Below are 22,866 nucleotides of genomic sequence, written 5' to 3'. Positions count from 1 at the left end.
ATTCTTTACGAATATGACGCCAAGCTAAGGTATCGTAAAGGTCAATACAATGTGGTGTCTGACGCTCTAAGTCATATGCCGAAGATCAATTCTCTCTTGTTCACGGAACTTCGTAGTGAATTTTTGGATTCTCTCAAAGGCAAATATGAGCATGATGAAGCATATTCCAAAGTGTGGAGCCATGTTCAAATGAGGGAGCCTTCTCACTCCAATGATGGTAGTGTAACGTTAACCTCCACACCTAGTTCTCCTCTATCGAGTGATGAACTACAATGATGGAAGCATTTCACCATCAAAAATGGGTACCTACCCCATAAGGGGAGAGTTTGTTACTGACAGACACAGTCATTTGGCGCCAAAGCCTTTATGAATGTCATGATAGTCCAAGTGCAGGGCACTCGGGTATTAGAAAAACTTATGCTTTCATACGACAACAGTTTTACTGGCCAGGTATAGATGGCTTTGTTCAAGCTTATGTCTTTCATTGCCAAAAATGTCAAGTTAACAAAGCAAAGCGCTTAAAATCAGGAGGACTCTTACATCCTTTGGATATTCCCAATGGAAAATGGGAAAGCATCTCGATGGAATTTATTGTGGGTTTACCAACCACTGTACGAGGTCATGACTTGGTATGGGTGGTCGTAGACCGGTTGACTAAACTATGTAAGTTTATTCCAACCAAATCAACGGTTAAGACACCAAAACTAGCCAAGTTATTTGTGGACAATCTATACAAATTGTATGGTTTGCCAAGTAACATTGTCGGTGACCATGATCCCAAGTTTAACAGTCACTTTTGGAGAGCTCTGTTTAAACGATTGGGTACACAACTGAACCTCAATACAGCCGATCATCCAAAAACAGATGGTCAGACTGAACGAGTTAATGAGGTGCTAGAGGATATGCTAAGATCATACGTCAACAAAAAACAGTCAGATTGGGAAGAATACTTACCTATTCTCGAGTTTGCCTACAACAGTGCTAAGCATGTCACAACTAGATTTAGTCCTTTCATGCTCATGTATGGGTTTCAACCTAGGTCACCAATTACGGTGGGGTTAGCAACCAAAAAACTCCAACAGGTTTAGGATTTTCTCTAAGACCACATGGATATGCTGAAACTCGCTCGTCAAAATGTCCGACAAGCACAAGATCAGTATAAGAAGTATGCTGATGAGAAACGTCGGCAAGTTACCTTCAAAGAAGGGGAGGAAGTATTTTTACGTGTGCCAGAACATTCAAAAAGTCTGAAAACTGGGCCAACACCTAAATTATCTCCCCGATATTGTGGGCCCTTCAAAATACTCAAGCGAGTAAGTGATCATACTTACAAATTAGTGATACCTTCACATTCTCGTATTCATCCGGTGTTTCATGTAAGCCGTTTACATAAGTGGTTACATGGGGACGACAATGTCATTGACCAACAGATTTTGGTTTATTTCATTGAACCTCCTACCTTACCGCATGAACCTGAACATGTTCTCGATTATCATGAGTTGCGTACACGTCATCATGTACGTAAACAAGCCTTAATCAAGTGGAAAGACCGACCTGAGGAAGGCGCCACTTGGGAAAACATTAGTGTTCTTAAGAAGAAGTTCCCCACTTTTGTTTTCGAGCCCAAAAACTCTTCTTAAGGGGGGAGTTATGTCAAGACACCGGCAAGGCCGGACTAGACAAGGGCAAGGCCGGGCTAGGCAGTGTGGAAAGGGAGTCCAACTAGGGCAAAGGGTCAGGGGCTATGCTTTATAGTGGGTGGTTGGGTGGTGGACTCCTAGGTTCTAGTTCCCCTTGTCTAACACACCGACCAAACCAGCAGGTAGGTCAAGAGATGAAATCCATTTCTAGAGCTCTCTACAAATCTTTGGATTGTTATCAGCATATATACTGATCACTACCTTTTGGCCCCATTCTGTATTAAAAAATAACACTGAGCATCTTCCAGTGGGATGGTCAAGCAACCATTATAAGTCAAAAGACCAGAATAAGTAGATTGTGCTCCACCATAGAAACATAGCATTCCCCTATAGGGAAACAACTTACTTGCTATGCTTCTTATTTTCTTTAACAAGGCATACATCTAATTCAGATGACAACATCCATTTATTGAATGAATACAGTCTAGTAGGGTCCTTCAACTCTTTAACATTAAAAGTGGAAATCTTCATTGTGGGGTGTTATGCACCACTCGAGTAACCCCATCCTCACTATCAGCCTCATGAATATGCACCTCAAGTTGAATCCCTGCATTAGGCCCTTCATCCATGTGAAATCTTTTCTTTTTTTATAGAAGGAGTAATGTCATGTGCTAGTCTCCACCCAACCATGCTATCTTATAACCTCCCCCTAGCATACACGATGTTCGGTCATGCCAGTGTCCTTTCCTATAGGACCCGAATGCTTACATTACTCCCCTACCCCTCCACCCCCTTGGAGAACCGTTTTCGTCCTCAAAAACATATGTAGGAAAACATTTCTTAAGTGCGGAGACATTATCCCATGTAGAAGCTTCTTAAGGTCTATCTAGCCATTTTACCAACACACATGTCGTCTGACATGATGTCTTGTGCAAAGCTCATGAGAATCCAAAATCTTTTCGGGTTTATGAGGGATGCTTGGTGTTTAGTGGATACAATGAAATGTTGGATCATGAGATTCCGACAGAGTTGTCACATCATAGGTGAATCAAAAAAAGAATCTTCTAAAATATGAGGAATCTCATGGCGTGCTATATATCAGTAGATAGAGCTTGAAGAGGACATTCTAACTATCAAACCTCCACCAACTTTGGAGTTTGTTTGCAAAAATTTATCCATGCACCTGTTTTGGTAGAGAGATGTAAATTCAAACTCCTTAATGGGCCCCTTTGTGAGTCCAAATATTGCCTAATGTCTTGCGTGTCTGGCTTTCCATCTCTGAGGAGCTGATTTATTTGTTTGAGTTTTGCTATCTCCTTTAGGAGCTCCTCCTCTCTTTGAACCCGCATCAGTGCCAGGTCTCTGCGTTGTGACTGTTCGAGCTTTAATTCCATTTCTAAATCCTTGTTTTTCTTTTCAAGTCCCTTGTACACTTCATCAGTTTTCTTGATCGAAGCCACAGCTTGATTTTCTCTGATTTTCCGCAAGAAAATGGCATGATCATTGATTCTCTGTTCGGAATATTGCAGAGAAGCATTGGCTACATCTAACTGCACTTGAATTTTTTGAGCTGGCAGAGAGGTCGTATGAAGTTCATTTGTGACTTTTGTCATCTGCTTGTCTTTTACCTTGTAGGCATTAGATAATTTGGTGAGGAGGTCACCTAACTCCTCCATGTCCTTTTGTTGTTTGTCCTTGGCTATCTGATGCTGTTCCGCTTCTGTCTTTAGCTCTTGCACTTGCCTTTGGAGATCTGTGATGATAATCATCCTATCCTCGAGCTCTCCTTGAAGAGCATCGATCACCATTTCCTGTTCCATGGCCTTTGTGCTTTGGTTTAAGGCTGCTGAGCGGAGTTTCTCCGTCATGTCTTGCATCTGCCTTGCATACTTGTTTACTTGTAAAATCACCTCATCGTTTGATTTCCACTCCTCCTGTCTTACCAGTTGAGATGTGCCTGCAGTCTCATGTGTTGCTTCTTGCTGCGTCATAATTGCTGGTGGTTCTGTGGAGGTAGATGGTTGTTCTTCTTCTTGGCCATCCAGAGGCTTTGATGCCTCAAGAGTTTCTAGCTGAGTGGAAGTAGATGGTGTGGTCTCAACCCTTACCATCTTTTTAGGTGTTGGCCTTTCTGCCTTTGGCTCCGTCTCATGTGTAGTGGTATGCTCTTTTTCTGTATCTACTTCCTTATCAGTTTCTTTCGCCGGCTTTTGAGTTTTGTCTACTGCCTGCTCCATGTCTGGCTCGGCTTCTTTTTCCTTATGAATTTCAGTGTGGTCAGTTTTTTGTGTAGATTCTGTTCGTTGGGTGGATTCAAAATCTTTTTCTTTTTCAGTCTCTGCCTCTTCATTGGTACCTTGGCTTGGTGGTGATGGTGGTGGGCTAGGCATGGGATGGTCCTGTTGTTCTGGCGGTGGTGAGGTGGATCGAAGAGATGCCTGGCTTTGCTCTTGAGTAGCCGTTTCCTCAGCTTTCTTTGTCGTTTCTTCTGCCTTTTTCAGCTTTAGGGCTTCGGCCTCTTGTTACATTCTTTCTAATAACCTGTTGGATTATCTGCCTCTTTTCTTGTATGATTCTTTGTTCGAGGTCCTTTCAGTCCTGTGGGTACCCACTTTTCTAGATCCTTTCCTTGTGATTGCCTACTGTGTTGGTAAGCCTGTTTTTCTCTTTCGCGACGTGCTTGTTTTTGAGCTGGCTCCTCTTGGTGGGTAGCCACAGCTTTCCTCTTCATCTCATCCCTCCGAGCTCTCTTTTCTCGCAGAGCTCTCACTGTTGTGCCGCTCTGGTGAGTTGTCAACTGATTCATCACCTGATTTAAAAGATATTTTACCTGATCTTGTAGCTCTTGGAGAGGGTTGTGCTGCCAAGATCCATGTATTCTGATCAGGGGCAGGCGGTAGGTTATCAGCCATGCCAATGGCATGATAGTCTATTCTTGTCAACACTTGTGATGCGCCCAAGTATGTTATTTCACCCTCCTTCTTGGTGCCCTTAGGTTGTCAAGACATAATGCACGTGGTCCACAGGCTGCCTTGTTGTTGACTTATGAACCTGAGTAAAGGTGGTGGCCACGACATGATTTGGTGTCGTGTACCTTGGTGGCCTTTTTGCCAAAAAATGGAAGTGTTGATGGTACAGATGGGCTGGTTCTTCCACCTGTTTGTGGATGAGATCGGCGAATGTAGCTAAGGTTGTCTCCTTGTTAAATGTGCCTGCAATTTTCATGTCTCTTGTCCGCATGGTCATTCCTTCAGTGGGCAGTCTAAGGGCCTCTACCACTATTTCTTTTGTGATTACTGCATCGACCTTGTTCCCTTGGGTGTCTGATATTTGGGCGGTTTCGTCTTCTTTGATTGTGGACAGAAGCTTGTAAGATTTCTGAAAGTCCACTCCGCAAGGCTCTTATTCATAGAAATGTCTGAGCCCTAACCTACGGTTAGCCTCTTTGGTTTTCGGCTTGGCAGCTACATCATAGGTTTCTTTAGACAGGAGTTGCAACTCCACCTAATGCCCTTCTTCACTCTTGAATCTTCCCGTGAAGACCGTAGTGTGGTGCTCTTCCAGCTGTTCTTTAGAAAGATAGGATGCTTTTGCCGCTTTGACTGACTCGGGGTCTAGTTGATACGCAGGCAGTTCTTGTAGTTTCTCTTGACCAAAAAGTAAATAATCGCGATTATTAACTTTTCTTCCAAAATTGATATTTTTTGTACAAATTGGTTCTAGGCATGGTATAGACCTTGGGTATGAGATATGAGGTGATTTGGATCAAGAAATATTGTTCATAACCCAAATTTTGGCTTGCAAAGACTTCTTTGCGTTTTTTGGTAATTTTACAAGTAATGGGTGGTAATTTTGGCTCATACTTGATTTTTGGCATGTAATAGGTATAGGTGAGGTGATTTGACAATTTCCAAGCAAAACTGATGTAATAGTGAATAATCGTGATTATTAACTTCAGTGAGACAAAAACTTTACAAAACTCACAAATTTTGACCTAGACATGTTTCATACACCTAATGCAAGTCCTAAATTGAATTTGGTCAAGTTTGGTCATGTTGGCATCACTTTGTGCTCTCTCGACTCTGAAATCACCGTTTTTTGTGATTACTCTGTTTGTTGGGTTGGTCGGTCAACTTTGAGGCTTTAGACTTGTCCATAACATAGTCGTGAAGCTACCTGTCCAAGTTAGTTTGGCCTCGTATGTCAAATTTGACGCTTTGTAACCTTCAAGAAGTTTTTTGCTTTTCGAGGGCCTTGCTTGATGGATTTCACCAAACCAATCATATACATTGTATATGAACCTCATTAGCAAACCATCTGTGGAGTCAGGTCGGAATTCTTGCATTTGTCAAGAACCTACTTTTTCTATTGGGGACCCCCTTGACCCCAGTCGAATGGTCATCTGATAATATAGAAAGGTTCTATTATGTTAGGGCATGCTATGGTTCAAATCCCATCCGATTTGGTCAAGCTGACAGGCCGTTACGGTCAGTTTTAGGTCGTAGGTCTTCGTGCACTGCTCGATTTCTAGGGTTTTTTCTAAGACTTTAGACTAGCTATCGGCCGTACAAAATGGATCATTATTGAGTAAAGAACTTAACCCTCATGTCTCATGTGAGACGACGCTGAAAAAGGTCAACTGTGGGCTCCAAAAATGTCGTGCGAAAGAGGTCGAAATCTCTCTCTGCAAAGGCTCCAAGTGGAAATGAGGTGGTTTTAGCCTACCATGGATATCTATACCTGGACTTCCCGAACCAAATTTTATCAAACTCCCTCGTTAGTCCTACTAGGCCATGAAATCTATGTTATACTCAAAAATTTCCCTGATCGGATTCTTGTAGCTCATTCTGCAAGAATTTGCAAAAGTAGGCATGGCCACCTAATTTAGGCTTCTCGCTTTTGTCTTCTGATTTCATTGAAAATTTTTGTGCTTGTCCGCCTTGTCCTTCTAATCACCATCGTGTCTTCAATTTTTCCATCTGAGCTTATCTTCTATTTATTATTAGTTTTGACTTGTTTATTTGAAAAAATCAAAGAAAATAGCAAAATGCTCTAAAAAAGTAAAGTAAAAATACAATAATTAAGAAAATACCTTAAAAAACACAGCTTTATTGTTTTTTGTTGGATTTCGCTATTTTTAGGCCTCCTTATCAACAAAAATGAAAAAAAAACCCAAAAAAGACTATTTTTGATGATTTTCTAATAGTATATACACTATTTACACTCATCGGGAAGATATTATTAGTGAATTTTCCCTTGTTGATGAATTATAAAGGCATTATTAGATAAATTTGCAAAAAATCACACGTTAAGATGGAACTTTTTCCTCTCATTGCCCTTCATTACTTAGTACTTAGTGCCCTTCCACCCCTCCTAGATGGCGTACTCCGGGACGACTGCGTGCATGGGTTGAACAATTGTGTCTATGCATAGCCGTGATTGGCTCTACCATGATATGAAGATCAATGCAATGCAAACCAATATGTTGTGCAAGAGCTCGGTCTTGAGTATTTAACTCAAGGGTTTTCGATGTCGAGGTTTGCTACTGATGTCTTCCAAAGAGCAATTCCTGTAGCTTTTGTGCTCTCTGTTTCATTGTACCATCAGGGTGCTTTAGCACTTTGATTGCTCAAGCTGTTGGTAGCACTTTAGACTGTTGTCGATCTTTTTCTCTCCATTGGTAATTTAGTCGGCTTGGTGCTGCATGGTGTGGTGGATTCTGTTGAGACTTAACTCGCCACTACTTGATTGGTTTCACGGTTTGTGGAGACGATAAGTGCTCCTTTTTCTTCCAAACCCTTTTCATGTTAGGTTCGTTGCTCGAAGATACTCGATTCTGTGTTTGAATCCATGGAACCTTCTTTTGTTTCTTCGGTGAAGTTTTAGGCACCCAGATTTGAATTGGTTTAACCTTAAGCTGTGCTTTTGGTACCCAAATATGCTTGACTCCTTGCATGCTACCTGTAGCATTTGATTGTCGAGGGGATGGAGAAGATTTTCTTCATGGAGTGGTCTGCTGATTGCTTCTTTTCCATTCCTCCTTGCTTGGTGCAATTGGAACGATAAGTTGCCCACCTTTAGGTGATAGCTTTAGCTCATTCGTATCCCAATCTGGTAATTTTGTTTGTATGTACGCATCCAGGCAATGCCAAGAATCATCGTCTCATTCATGTGTTCATCTGGCAAGCATACAAACTCATGCGGACATGAACATCCATGTACTACCACGTTCAAGTTGACTACTCCCAATGTTGGAGTTGGATTCTTGTTGCATCCTTTGATTGTCGCTATTTCTGTTGTCCATGCTTGACTTGTTCCCTTCTTGTATGTAGAATAACTGACTGCATTCACTCTAGCTTCCTTGTCTACCAAAGCATTGGTGCTATGATTGTTGAGCTGAACTTTGATACGCAAATCCATTCCATCTAACCAGTCATCATCTATTGAAACTGCGTCTTTAGGTAATTCCCATTGTCGATCATCTAGTTCCAAAGTGTTGATGGGAATCGGTATCTGTTGATCCTTGAGAGCAGCTTTCCACTTAAGTACCCGAAGCCTAGCTCCCTCTTGGGCTTCATTAATTACTTGCTATTGTTTGATCTTCCTTTGTTTGGCTGCATGCATTCTTTCTAGCAAATCATTGGTTAGTGGCAAATTGTATTTCTTTAAAAGACATCCACTAATCCAATTAGCCATTGGTTCACCATCTAGGGTGGACAATTTTACTGCTCCACTTGGAGATACATCTTCAATGATAAATGGTTCGTTTCCCTTTTTCTTAAACTTAGGAATGTGTTGCTTAAGGGAATAGACTAGAACTAAGTCCCCTTTCTTGAAAATTTTTGTGATTAAGTGGGAATCAAAAAACTATTTTTGTTTCCGCTTTTGTGCATAGATATGAGCTACAACAGTTAGCCTTTGCTCGTCTAGCTTTTCCAAATCTTCAAGTATTTCTGACAATTCATGTGCAATCCACTCAAGATTCTGTGCTACTCTTAATGTCGGCTATAGAAATTCTATTGGCAGTATGGCATCAAGACCATAAACAAGGTTAAAGGGTACAACATTTAGGGTTGTTTTGAATGAAACTCGATAAGCCCATAGAGCAGCATGGAGATTCATTTCCGAGTCTATCCTTCCTGAACTAACCACTTTGGTCAGTACCGAGCTAAGAATTTTATTCGTATGCTCACCTTGTCTGTTTGCTTGTGGGTGATAGGGAGCGTATTTGTTATGGATGACCATAAACTCCTTGAGCAAATACTCTATTACCTCATTGAAGAAATGAGTTACCCGATCACTGACAATCTCTATTGGCAATCCATATCTCGTGAATACATACTCATATAAGAATGTAGTAGTGGTTCTGGCATCATTCTTTTGAGTCGCTTTAGCCTCGGCCCACTTGGTCAAATAGTTCGTAGCTACAATGATATATTGAGCGTGGGTTCTATAAACAGGTGGCTGTACCAATCCAACAAAATCTATACCCCATTTTGCGAAGGCTCTAGCCCCCATCATTGGTCTTAACACTAGTTTGGTACCAAAATTGGACACTTAAGTGTTCCTTTTAAGGTTTTTTGGAAAAAATCTTACGCCTTTTCCAAAAACCATACTACTGATTCCTTTTGAGGGACTCTTATACCATATGTAATTCATTTAAAAAAAATGTTAGACAAAGAATTATCCAATTTTAGGAACCTGATAAAGCATCCTAAAGCAAGTATGGTACAAAAGAATAAGCTTACATCAACAAAAATGCGGATTACACCTCAAAAAAAATCTATTGGACATGAAAAATATTCTCGGCTCACCCTTACAACCAAATGCATGACACATAATTGCTCTCATCCACTTGAAAAATCATATTCACAACCAAATAATTGAATCTTCTTGTCCCTATTCAGCAAAACAGCAACTCTAAATGCGCGTGAAATACATGTGCAATGCTCGCATTAAAATATCGGCAAACAAAAATTCTTGAAACCAATATAATGAAAATATCTGCTACCACATAGACATAAACACTTCATAAACTTGCCATAAATTTTGTGCAATCACCTTATCATTGCAACTCAAGCATCATCACCTATAAACTTGCCATGGAGCTTCAAATTGTCACAGGGCGATTGTAGGATCTCACAACTGGGCGTGCCTGTATACCAACTCGCTCATAGCCTGCCATTGCATGGTACTTATAGAAACATGGCTCCACACATAAAAACTTTTTGCACTTTGCACATCCATACAGAGTCCTTGTTGGCTTTGATCCAACTACAGTCTTTCCCTCATGCAAAAAACGCTTTCTTTTGTTAGCACATACAAAGAAAAACTTACTTGCATTTGAGCTCATCTTCATCAAAATGTGTCCATCCATAGCATCGTTCGCACACTCCCTTGGGTGTTGAAAGCCAAAATGATTATCCACTAGTTGCTCTTGCAATCTCACCATAAACCGAAAACGATTGGTATCTTTCTTACCATGCAAGCATTTCCATATAATATATGCATTCATAAATACAGAATCTAGCATGCCCCAAAATAATGTGTGCCACCATTTCCAGCCATGGATACTTGTCTCTAAGCTGTATCCAGAACCCAACACCATACTATCAAAGACATCACAACCTGCTTTGCATTTATTATATATTATAGCAATCTCAGGGCATGTAACGGCAACTCTCCGGCCACTTCCAAACTGTCTTTGAGCTTCACCACTCTTCATGCCATATACATTTGATGCAAAAAAAAAAAAGCCTTTTTGTCCATCCAACTGCAACTCAAGAGTCCTTTCCTTGCATCAAATGCATAACGTGATACACCTCTTTCACAACGATCAATCTGCACTAATCGTGACTCTGGGAAATTCTTCATGTTTGTCAGATATGTACATGTGCCTCCATAGCCCTCAGCAGTCAAGTGCAACAATAGCTTCACTGATGTGAACCATCGATCAAAGAAAACATGATGACCTCTTTGCTTCAAGTCCACAACAAGTGTAGACACAAAATGACACGACAACTCTGGACATGGCAGCTTGTCATAAATATGAAAAGAGTAATTGTAATCAGTTTCTGAGTCGCATAAATTCCACAATTGAATTCCAAACTTGTGCGGCTTCTTAGGATTATAGACGCGACAAGGATTCAACTTAAATTTAGATGGAATAATTCTCTCATCAACAATTACATTCTTTCCACAATTGTAGTGCAATTGAAAAGTGGCATTCAACCTTTCTTCCAATGATAAAACTTGCTATAGCTTGTACTCTCGCGTTCCCTTCAGAAGAGGCTGTTGCGAGTTATCCCGTACATGTAAAAAACGCTTTATTTGTTGATACTCAGTTTTCCCCATCTTTTCAGCATAGTTAGGATACCGCACAACACCACAAGTGTCTCTTTTCCAATAGCAATTTTTGTCTGACATAAATTGCAAGGCCATTCCAATAGACACTCCCAAAAACCGCAAGAATGAATGTCTATCTAATACATTCCATTTTCAATTTGACTCATGCTTTTCCAAAACCTTTTCACGTTTTTCCATGGCATATCTATTCGTCTCAGCCACAATAGTGTCTACCAAATCAAGAGGAAATAGAGACAAAAAAAGTTGAATCTCTGTAAGCTCTCTTGGAACCTGCCCCAAGTCTGGACCCACAATATCTACAAACAGTGGTAATCTTTTGAAAGTTCCTTCAGGCTCCACAAGCATTTTATCACCACTCTTCCAAGTTGGAAAGCTTACATTTGACCAATCACCCTCATCATCGGAATCCCGCAAGACAGGGCCCTCTGCCTCCAAAAGCTCATCTTCACACTCTTCTTTTTCGCCCACGGATGCATGTTCATCTCCAGACTCATCACCATCTTGCATAACATCCACAGGTCTACCCTTTTTACGGCATGTTTCCGTGAAGTGCCTCGTTTCTTGATAATATTCTTTCCCTTCTTGTGAGCATGACTACTCTCAGCATGAGCATTCTGTGTCCTTGCATTTACCTCCACAATTCAACATCACAATGTCTTACAAGAGCCTCATCATTGGAAATCCCAACAGCTAATTTGGCATGAAAGCTAGTACCAAGTGATGAGGCATCCGCATGACTACCAAAGCACTCTTTTGCATGTACTACCCTTGGTCGGCCTTGACCCACAATGTTCTTCTTAGGAGGACGACCTCTCTCGGCAACTAGAGAGGGCACACTAGGCACTCCAACAAGAGGCAAGCTTGCAATAGAAGCAATGTGAGACACACCCAAAACATCCATAGCCAAAGAATTCTCATGTATATCCACAACATTGGCATTCAATGCATCATCCATAGCATCCATCACATTGCTCGCATAATCATCCTCAAAAGGCATTTCAACCGCATCAGATGCAACTAGCATGTCCACATTCGATAATACATTTGACTTTACATTGTTGGCATCCCTCTTTTGTGATGCCAAAAACTCTACCAAAGTAAACTCATCATTACATCTTCAATGCATTGACGAGTTTCCACTCTTGCATCAACAATCGGAATAAGATGCATTCGTAACGACTCCCATGATAGCATGTACATAGTGGAATCGCCTTCAAAGACACATTTGAACAATTGTTTGCGTGCATTGAATGACAATATCTTGCCTGCATAACGTTTTTCTTGCCAAGCAAGAGGATGGGTTCGCTTTGCCCATGCAAGCCCAAACTCCGTGGCCGGATACAGCAGCTCGCGACCTTCTAAAGCCCGGCAAAATTGCAAGGAGGTTTGAGCACACCCTAGCGCAGGTGCAACCGAAAGCATAGGTTGAACTTCACTCGCCATGGCGCTCTATGCATGGCAATCTGCATCGCTGTCCCGAACCTGTTTCCTGCAAAAATTTTGACCAGTACTCGGGTTTCGACTGTAAAACGTTAGCCAAGGAAATTTTGCGAGGTTCAATAAGTGACTACACGCCCCTTTTTGGGTTCAATTTACTAACCATTGGATAGGCTTGGCCATCCGATGGCTCCTTTTTCCCAACCCTCTCCCCTCCAAGGCTCCATAGCCAAAGCCATGAAAGCATAAAAATGTCACCAAAAAAGCTTTAATTACAAGCTAATTATGAGGTTTTCTCGCTTTTTAAAAAATCAGGACATTTGTTCAAGTCTTGAGAGGCAACTTAGGATAGATTTCCAATCAATCTTGATAATTCTCTCTTCCACAAAAATCACACCTTTTGAAGTGTTTGCAGGACATTTTAGTGTCTCGGGACACTTTAGTGTCCAATTATAGGACTAGTGTTAAGGGCATGTTGTCTACTCGTGTTGGCATTTTTGCTTGTTGACAAGTTTCACACCTTCGAACATATCCTTTGGCATCTGCAAAAAGTGTTGGCCACCATATGCATGCCATCAAGATTTCTCTTGTGGTGGTCTCATTAGAAAAGTGACCTCCAGCTAATCTAGCATGTGCTTGTTCTATAATCAGAATATACTCGTTTTCATTTGCAAAAAGACGCAAATGTTGATATTTATCTTTCCGATACAATTGGTTCCCAATAAGAGCATAGTATCTTGCTTCAGTTTCAATTGCTCTTTGACGGCGTTTACTCATATCCTCATGAAATGTTCGGCTCGATAAGTAAGTAACCAGATAATGACTCCACTTAGGAATAGGTGACATTTGAAACAATGTTACATGAGGAATGGGTGGTTGTTTTTGACATTGAGGGCAATCTTTTACAAAAGATCTAATATCTCTCCTCATAGTCGGCCAAAATACTCCAAGTCTTAAGATTTGTAGCATAGTTTGGTCTTTCCCAAAGTGAATTCCTACTATGGTAACATGTGCTTGACTTAGGTATTGTTCTTTTTCTTCAGGGTTAATGCATAAAAGCAATATCCCGTCTCGATTTCTTTTATATAGCCTTCCAGCTAGTAGTTAATACATCGCCGATTGCTTGATTAAATCAATTGTGATAGGAAGTGGTGTTTGTGAATCCACTTAAGCTATTGTCATCAATGAGACAATGTGTTCCGACCATCTAGGTACCATTTCCATGGAGAACAAATAGGCATATCGTAGATCATCGTCTATGCCTTTAGGTGATTCCCCTGAAACAATCCTTGACAAATGATCTGCTCATTGATGTGTAGTGCCTTTTTTTACAACCACAGTGAAATCAACTTTGAGAAGAATGATGAACCATCTCACTATTCTCCCTGTGTTGCATGGCTTGTTGACCAAATATAACAAAGCTTGGTGGTCCACAAAGAACACAAACTTGTTGGCTAATAGGCAATGTCTATACTTTTTAACGGCATAGATAATTCCTAGTCTTTCTCTTTTAGTGGTGGTGTAATTCTTTTCTTCCATGTTCAATTGTCGGCTAGCATAAGAAATAGGAAAGTCAATTTTTCCAAATCCTGGTTGGGCTAGTATACAACCAATTGCAAAGTTTGAAGCATCTACATGTACATGGAATACCTTATCCCAATCTGGTGCTTTCAATATTGGAGCTGAGGTGAGAGCTTGCTTAAACTTCATGAAAGATTCTTCACATGCCTCGGTCCATTCAAAGTGTGTAACCAAGCTACACATGGGTTTTGCAATTATAGCGTACATGTAGATGAACCGTCGGTAATATCCACAGTGTCCCATGAAGGCTTGTACCCCCTTGACTGTGTTGGTCTAGGCAAATTAGCGATGACATGAATCTTCTCAATATCGGTAGCTATGCCATTTTTAGACACGATACGTCCAAGAATTTTCCCTTGTCTTCCCATGAAAGTGCACTTTTCAGGGTTTAAGCAAATCCTATAAAGTCTACATTTCTCGAACATCTTTTTGAGGTGTTCAAAATGATCAGCCCGGAGTGACAAATGTACGCATATATCATCCATGTATACTTCTAAGAATTTCCAAAGATACTCTTTGAAAGCATGGCTCATCAACCTCTGAAACGTGGCTGGAGCATTAGTTAACCCAAACGGCATAACCCGATAGGCAAATATACCCCATTTTGTTGCAAAAGCAATTTTATGCTGATCTTTTGGGTCAACCAAAAGTTGATTGTATCCCAAAAATCCGTCTAAGAAGCTGTAAGCTTCTTTTCCTACCACTCTTTCTAAAACATGCTCAGTTATCAAAAGAGGAAATTTGTCTCTAATGGTAGCTGCATTCACCTTTTTGAGGTTAACACACACTCGTAATTTCCCATTCTTCTTAGGTACTACCACAATTGGAGATACCCAATATGTGTGTTCAATTTTGTGAATGAATTCAGCTTCCTTTAGTTTTTCAATCTCTTGTTTGATCTTCTTGGCAAATATTTCATTATAAGTGTATGGTCTCTGTCTACTTGGTTTCACATCATCTCTCATGGGTATAGTATGTTGACAGATTTTTGGATCGACACCCTTGAGATCCTTGTAAGACCAAGCGAAGATATCCCGGTATTCCTTTAACAAGATCAACAAAAGCTTTTCTTCTTCTTTTGTTAGGTCATTTGCAATGTAAGCTGATCTAGGCTCTTCTCCTGGTTCACCCAAGTCTACCCTTTTAGCATTTTCAGGTCCTTCATAAGACTCGCCTTGTTTCTGTAGTTCCCTAACAGGTTGTTCAATTATGATTTTTCGATCTTGGAGAGTATACTTTTTGTAATGGGATGGAACATGCATTACATCCTTACCATCCTCTTCCGTGGTTTCCATTTCGGTGGTGTATATCTCCTTTGGAGCTTTTTTCAACTCTTGATATTTCTTTTTCCGCTCGACTCTGGTCATGAGTGGTTTTTTATCCTGAGATTTTTCTTGAGTACCCTTCTCTGCTTTTCTCGATGACTGAGACATTTCTGAGTTTCTGTTTGAAGGATATTTGCCAGTTATTTTGTCCTTGACACAATCGTTAGCATCTATTTGCATCAAGAATTGTGTTTTACTGGAGACTGATGGCATAGGTCATGTTTTTACATTATTGGTGTCTCTCTTTCGTCTATACCATTTTTTTCTTCTTGATTTCTGGTTTGGAAAGTCAAAAGAATTTTCCTCCCCTCCCTTTAAGAGTAATTGAGCTCTCGTATGCTCTTTTTCTGACCCCGAATCTTCTGAGGTAGCTGAGTGTTCATCTAACTCATCAGTTGCATCGAAATAGAGGTTAGAAAAGACTTGTTGAGCTTTCATCAAGTCCTTGGTTTCCTCATTTTTGTTTTCAATGTTGAGGACTGACATCATTTGGATGGGAATTATGTTGTAGCCATCCTCATTGCAAAATTGAGTAGGCACAGATGTATTCACACATACATCCATTGTCGCTAAAATTTGAGTCCACTCGAATGGTTCGAATAAATTCTCTAGAAAGGGTTCAAGTATGTAGGCTTCGTCTTACAGTCCCTTTCTAGGACACATTTTTATCGTCTTAAGTTTCCATTTTTTGAAGCTCTGCACATCCAAATAGGAGTGTCTTTGTTTAACCAGGATGGGAGCTTAGTTTCAGCCGAAGAGACTGAATCAAATTCTTGGATGGGTGTTTTCAAGACATCTCTATAAGTGTGATCTTTTAGATTGACTTTTGTTATAGATCCCACCTGCTTCAAGTACAGATAGTTATTTTCCCAATCTTGGATAAGTTGTACCTGTCGCATGAAAGGTCTTCCCAATATGATTTCATATTGAGTTTTTTTCCCAAAGTCTACTATGGCAAAAGTGTGTTGACATTCAATTCCACAGGAGTTGACCATCACTTTTTCAAGTAGCCCTAGTGGTCTTTCAATGTGTCCATCGGCCAACTGCAATTTCATTCGCGTTTGTCTAATGGCTGGTTGTCCCCAGGATTCCCATACTGCTCTAGTGGCTATGGCTATGCCAGCTCCACTATCCAGTATTGCCATGGTTTCAATGTCATAATATTTCATTGGGAGGGTAGTGTTACCTTCTTCCCCTTCATACTATTCTCCGACCTTGTTCATAGGAACTGATCAAATCTCTTTGTTTTCCATTTCATTTTTCAATTTTTCCAAATTCTTAGAGATTAACCCCGTTATCCCCACCTTCTCTAGGGTTTTCTGTAAGTCGTTCCACAAGTATGGTCTGAGTTTCAACAATTCTCCCAAAGTAAGAGTGCATTGGATGGGTGTAGACATGATTGAATGAATGTTATCTACTTCTAGGGTGTGTTTGGCTCTTTTTACTTGAGTGGTCTTGCAAACGATGGATTCATCTTTGTTATCTCCCAAGTAAGAAGGTAATGTTTTTAATGTTAATGGTTTAGATATTCCTGAAGCTTCCGATCCGCAATCCCCGTACAAGGATTGTAAATCCATGTTCATATCAGATGGTAGGTTATCCAACCAGACTTCCTCTATGGGAGCTGACTTTAAAGTTAGGCTCCTATCATTGATCTCTCTTATCTTTTCCCATAAGTGTCCTGGCCAATCTTCCTCTACGAATGGAATTCCGTCTAAGGCATCTTCGCTGTCCGGCACTATAAGATCTGGTTCATTTGTTTCTAGGTGGTGTTCTACCACCACATCGGATTTTGCTTTCGTTTCTTCTATCGCAACAAGCTCTTCAGGTTTTGCAATACTTTCAAGCTTGGGTGTTTGTTTATCGAGCATTTCTTGCGTGATTCTTACCAAGTTTTGATAAGCCTCCAGCTTTGCTCCTTCCATGTCTGGAGATGGATAGTTCTTCCATTTTTTTTCCATGTTTTGGTCTGCTTTAAGTCCTGCTTGGTAGGCTTCCAAGGCAGCATTAATAGGCTCAAAAATTTTATCAACCAGAATGGATCCTCCAGATTTCACGATGTTTCCTTGAATTCACAGCCAGTTTCTTTCAACTTGTCATGGGCTAGCATTTTTGCTTTCTCTTCGTTTTCAACCCGTTGTTTTTGTTTTTTCATCTCATAGATTCTTTGAGAAGAAACTTTCGTGTTCTCCGAATCATCAGAGGAGTTGTGTTTCTTTTTCTTTTCCTGGGCTCTAGTGATTACCTTGATTGGAACAACTGGTTCACTCTCTGATGAGCTACTAGGCATCACTTGGACTACGTTTACGATAGTTTTTCCCTTGTTCAAAAGATTCTTAGGACAATATTCCGGAAAGTGTCCTCCCTTTTTGCAGCATTGTATGCAATAGGCTTCAATTGGTTTAAGGTTTTTTTCAAGCTCTGGACATTCGTTCTTCCAATGGTCATCATCACAACAGTTATGACAGTTTCCTGTTCTAGGCTTCATCATGGGTCTTTCCATGGGAGGTATGACACCTTGATTAGCTACATAATACATTGGTGCAAGCTCTGGTGGAGCATAAGTCATGGTTTCTTCCATTGGTGGTGGATGTGGACTATACCAATATCCTTCTACCATTACTGTAGATGGACTAGGCTCTGCATAGGGTGTAACAGGCAATGATGCTTGTTCATCTATGACTCCTTCCGAGTGCATATACTTTACAAGCACTGCATTATGTCCTGTATACGGAGGTTGTTGTCCCAACACAGGTTGAGGTCTTTCCATACCCATTGGTGGTATTTGAACTTGGGCCATATTAGGCTGATATATGTACATGGGTGGTCCTTGGGGCCTCATGGACACGTACTGAACATTCCCATTATACTTTGGTCTAAAGTAGCACTCGTGGATTTCATGGTTGGTCCATTTACCCTCGATTGCACACCATTTGTATGGCCTAATTGGTTGTCCCTGTGGAGGTATCCTTGTCCTGGTCCTCTCATAGGTGCTTTTTGCAAATTATTCATCATGTTGATCATTCTTTTTAGCATATCTTCTATGGCTGAGAGTGGTGCCACAGCAGCCGTTCCCACTTATGCTGGTTTTGTGGATGTTGTTTTCTTGCTTTGGTTGTCCTTAGGGACATCTTCTTTATTGAAGATCTTGCAATTGTCTCTTAGGTCAATAGCATCAGGCACACATGCTTTTAGGGTTTTATGCTTTTTACTATAGAGTATAGCATGAAGTTTTTTGCTTAGTAGTCCCTCCAGAAACAAGGATACAAGTCGTTCTTCTGCAGGTATCTCCATCTCTGGGCATCTGGCAATGTATTTTTTCAGTCAAGTTGCACAATCCCTAACAGACTCACCAAGTTTCTGTTTAAAGCTGTAGATTTGAGCTACCGTATTATGTTTAATCCCCGTTTTGGAACAAGCAGCTACAAATCCTTGAGCTAATGTGTTCAAGTCCATGATTGACCTTGGTGGAATGTTTTGGAACCATGTCAAAGCTTTTCCTTCTAATGTCATTCCAAACCCCTCGAATTGAGTATGGAAATCGAATATACGCTCTGCTCTTAGCACTTGCTTAAAGCTTGCTAAGTGGTCATATTTATCCCCTGATCCACTGTATTTTCTGACCCATTTTTGAAAATCAGCTGGTGTGACACGTCTATTTGGTTCAACTCCAGGTCTTCTAGGAGTTGGTCATGTTCCAAGTCCTTCAAACCAGTCTATTGGAAGTAGTGACTCATGTAGCCGTGGACTGGTGGCCTGTCACCCGGTCTTCTACGTGATGAGGTGGTCTCTAGTCTCTTCACATTACTCTCAGATAATCTCTCACGATGTTCATCTCTTGGAGTTGTTTCTGGTCCTTGCCCCAAGATCCAATCCCTTATGGAATACCCTTGGTATTTGGTTTGTTTTACCTCTTCAGGAATCATCATAACAAAATTGTTGTTATAACAATCCCTAAACAGGTAAGTTGGTAGATCTGCAGATCCCTTATCTTTGATCTTGAAGATATAGATGATCTTCATGGCTGTTAATTGTCTTGGTCTGGCATGAGAAGTCCACAAAAGATCTTTTATGTTTATATCTTCCTAACAATAGACTCCGATCATAGGATTATCCGTACTAAGCCGTTTAAAATGCTTCAAGTCTACCTAATCGTATCCCTCAAATTCCAAAGTTGGTGGTCCTTCTTTTGCTGACATATCTAGGATTATAGTGTTTACTTCTAACCCCCATTTGTCTACCACATCAGGATTTTTGACTTGTACATATTGAGTTCCATTTCGATCCATGTATAATTTTCCTCTTTTGTTTGCCCTAACCTCTTCTTCCAACTCAATACCATGATCATCAATGCAAATAGCATACTCCTCGTTAGGGTCCAAGTAAACATGGGCTCCATGACGGTTAGTCTTGTAAAAAGAGAGTATATGCTTATAGCACATTGTTGTTCCGGTTTTTGAGTGAGTCGAGTAAGAAGACATTTCGGATGTTGAATCTAAAAAAGTGTTTGAGACTTCTTCAGGAATCATGTGCAAGGAATTGCCTTGATTTACGCTTTCTTCGGTAGATACTCTACTGGAGGTTTCTACGAGTATGGCATGATTTCCTAGTACACGACCAGATCTAAGGTTCATATAGACTTATGAAGCCCTGGATAGAGTACTCACCTTTGGATTGACTTGTCGTCAATTTCTACTCGATTCAATTGCAACTTTCTGTCAAGCCACCTGATTCCTGTACAAAATTAATCAAGTTAGCTATTCTTCTATAAAGACAGTAGAGCTCTTGAGAACTCTCGTGATTGGTCTCTGTGTATCACTTCAAATCGTGCTATGGAAGTCAAAATTTGACTTTCAGATTCGACTGTAGCAAAATCAAAGGTCTAATCTGTAATCTATAAACTGAGTGCATCTGTACCAATTTTGATCCGATTGAACCCAAAATTGCCCTGTGGCCTTATAATATGCTGGTCTAACATTGTATAAGCCCAAAAGTCAAAATTGAAGTCTCTGGATAGTAGGAGTAAATAATCGTGATTATTTACTTTTGTCAAGTTTTGGCACTTTTTAGATTGGTTTGGCAAGCATACAACTTGTTAAAGTCTCTGGGAAAATTTCAATAAGTTTGGACCAATTCTGATCAAGTTTATCAACTGTTCCGTGTCCGCAAACTTTGATTTTGAGAATCTGGCTTAAGTCTCACTTTTGTCGTCCAAATTTCACCAAAATTGATTGTGGGGTCTACTTGATGTGCTTAACCTTGTGGTATACTCAAATTTGCAAAATCATCAAGTTTTGAAGCAGATGTAAATAATCGCGATTATTTACTCCTGACAAATTTTTGCCCCAACTTTGACACAGATCTGTCAAGCACCTTAAGTTAAGGTCACTAGCCAATTTTCATCAAGTTTGGACAGTTTTTGGTCAAATGGTCATCAATTTTTGGTCCGCAGACTAACTTTCCAATTTTAGTCACAATTTTCAATCCAGTGATTCAAATCTTACCAAATTTGATTCGTGGGCTTATTACAACATGATAAAGCTAGTGGTATGCCCAACTTTGTCAAAAAAGTTCAAAAATAGGGCAGATGTAAATAATCGCGATTATTTACATTTGATAATTTTTTGTAAATTTTTGGTCGACTGAGTATGTACACATGTTTATCACATCAATATAAGCCTATGGATCAATTTTCAACAAGTTTGGATAAATGTTTTCCCAATTTACAAGCAAGATTCAAAAAGTCAGTACAAACTTCAGTTTTTACCCAATTTTTTGCCAGTTTAGTGATCGAAATCTCTTGGGCCTTTACAAAGGTTATTTGTACACATGCAATGAGTCAATGGTATGAACCTTGGCCAATTTAGAGTAGAAAGTTAATAATCGCGATTATTAACTTGAGCCTTGAAATGAGCACTTTTTTGCAATTTTCTCAAAGACAGTCTTTTTATGATGTTTTTTAAGCCTATAAATCAAGTCAAAACTTAATATGGCCTAAAATATCAAGAAAAAGTAAATAATCTGAGTTTTGGTCAACTTCTTGAAATTGTTACCTCGAAGTGTCTTTGAGCTTACCCACTAGTTTAGACAACTCTTAGGCTTACTCTCCAATCGGATTGAGTGAATTTGAGTATTTTCAAGCTATTTCTAGCCGTAGACCTGAAATTCTGCAACTTTACATAACAATTCACACTTTATTATTTTAGAGAGAGCAATGTTCTGAAATCCACCTCGGATCCTACTTATCCTACTCCTAGTTTCTCATGCAATGGGGTTGTGAAAAGTGTCCACAAGCACTCGTTTTCTTGTGTTTTTTATGTTTTTCAGAGTCTTGATCTTAAGACTTGTCTCGTTTACCAATCATTCTCCAAATCCTAATCTAAATCTACAATCCTACAATCCTAAAGGTACTCAACGAGTACAATTACTTCCAAGCTACCTCTACATAGCCACAGACGACAATCTTAAGCTATGCGGTTTCTAAAAGAAAGTTTTGAACTCTAGGCGGAACCTAGAGAAAGTTAAAGGACAACTACACAAGACGCTCGTGTTTTTTCCTAGTTTAGGTCTCTTTGATCCCCGGAAACGGCGCCAAATGTGGGACGCATGTTTAACCTCACCATCCTATCTTATTGCAGTATTAGCAAGAACCACAATTAATTTGTCAAACCATGGGACGAAGCTGACTGGACTAGTGCATAGAGGCTACAAGAGGTTGTCAATCTCTTGGAAAACAACTAACAACTCGCATCTATCTCAAGCTACACTCAAGCGACTAAAATCACCAAAAGACAATCACTCATCGGCAAGCAAATCACATCCATTATAGCATCAAATCACATCCAAACGTAACAAAACTTTTAGGACAAGTTTATAAGACCTAAGCACACATGCCTATGGCCTCAAACCCCACTTTAGGTCAAGTTACAAAATTGCAATTATTAACAGTAGTGGATTTTTTACCTAGTCATTTTCGACCCAGAATGCATCTAAATGCTCAGCAATGATGCCCCAATACCTTGCCTATGCTTAGTTTTCGATTTAAAAGTGTAAATTCCTAGTTATGATGAAACTAGGCCATGGGTCGGCGACGCCAAAAGCTACAAAATATTGTGAATGGCTTACATCAATGCGTAGAGCTCTTACCTGCGGTTGCAATGCAGCAAATGCATTCGCAATGTGACAACCGGGGAGGGAGTAGGAAGCGCGAGAAGGAGAGAAGTGAGTGCTGTTAGCTCACGCTGTGTATTTCTTATCCAAAAAATTACAAAAATTGGCTTTTATACCTTAGCCAAGGTTTTTGAGTAGTCAAAACTAATAATCTGGAGTTCTACCAAAGCTGGGAATTGACTGGCTAATACAATCTAGAAGCTTATAGCCCCGACTCATTAATTGCAAAGTTTATCAAGAAAATAAGAGTTACTATATTTTTGATTTATCAAAATAATAATTGTTTTACAAGGAGAACTCCGAAAAATGGTGTCTACGTTAGCTTGCTGCTAACACCTTGTAAAGTG

The 22,866-nt window shown here is 40.1% G+C and overlaps 1 pseudogene; it reads right to left on the bottom strand.

Moving 5' to 3' along the window:
- Positions 1–11,403: 11,403 nt before the first annotated feature.
- Positions 11,404–11,907, bottom strand: LOC147457827 (uncharacterized; annotated as a pseudogene).
- Between the last annotated feature and the right edge of the window lie 10,959 nt (positions 11,908–22,866).

The sequence above is a fragment of the Adiantum capillus-veneris genome, chromosome 5 (assembly GCF_014529385.1).
Source record: "Adiantum capillus-veneris isolate H3 chromosome 5, ASM1452938v2, whole genome shotgun sequence".
Lineage (NCBI taxonomy): Eukaryota > Viridiplantae > Streptophyta > Polypodiopsida > Polypodiales > Pteridaceae > Adiantum > Adiantum capillus-veneris.
The sequence above is the reverse complement of the archived record's forward strand: the minus strand, read 5'-3'. Positions and strand labels throughout refer to the sequence as shown.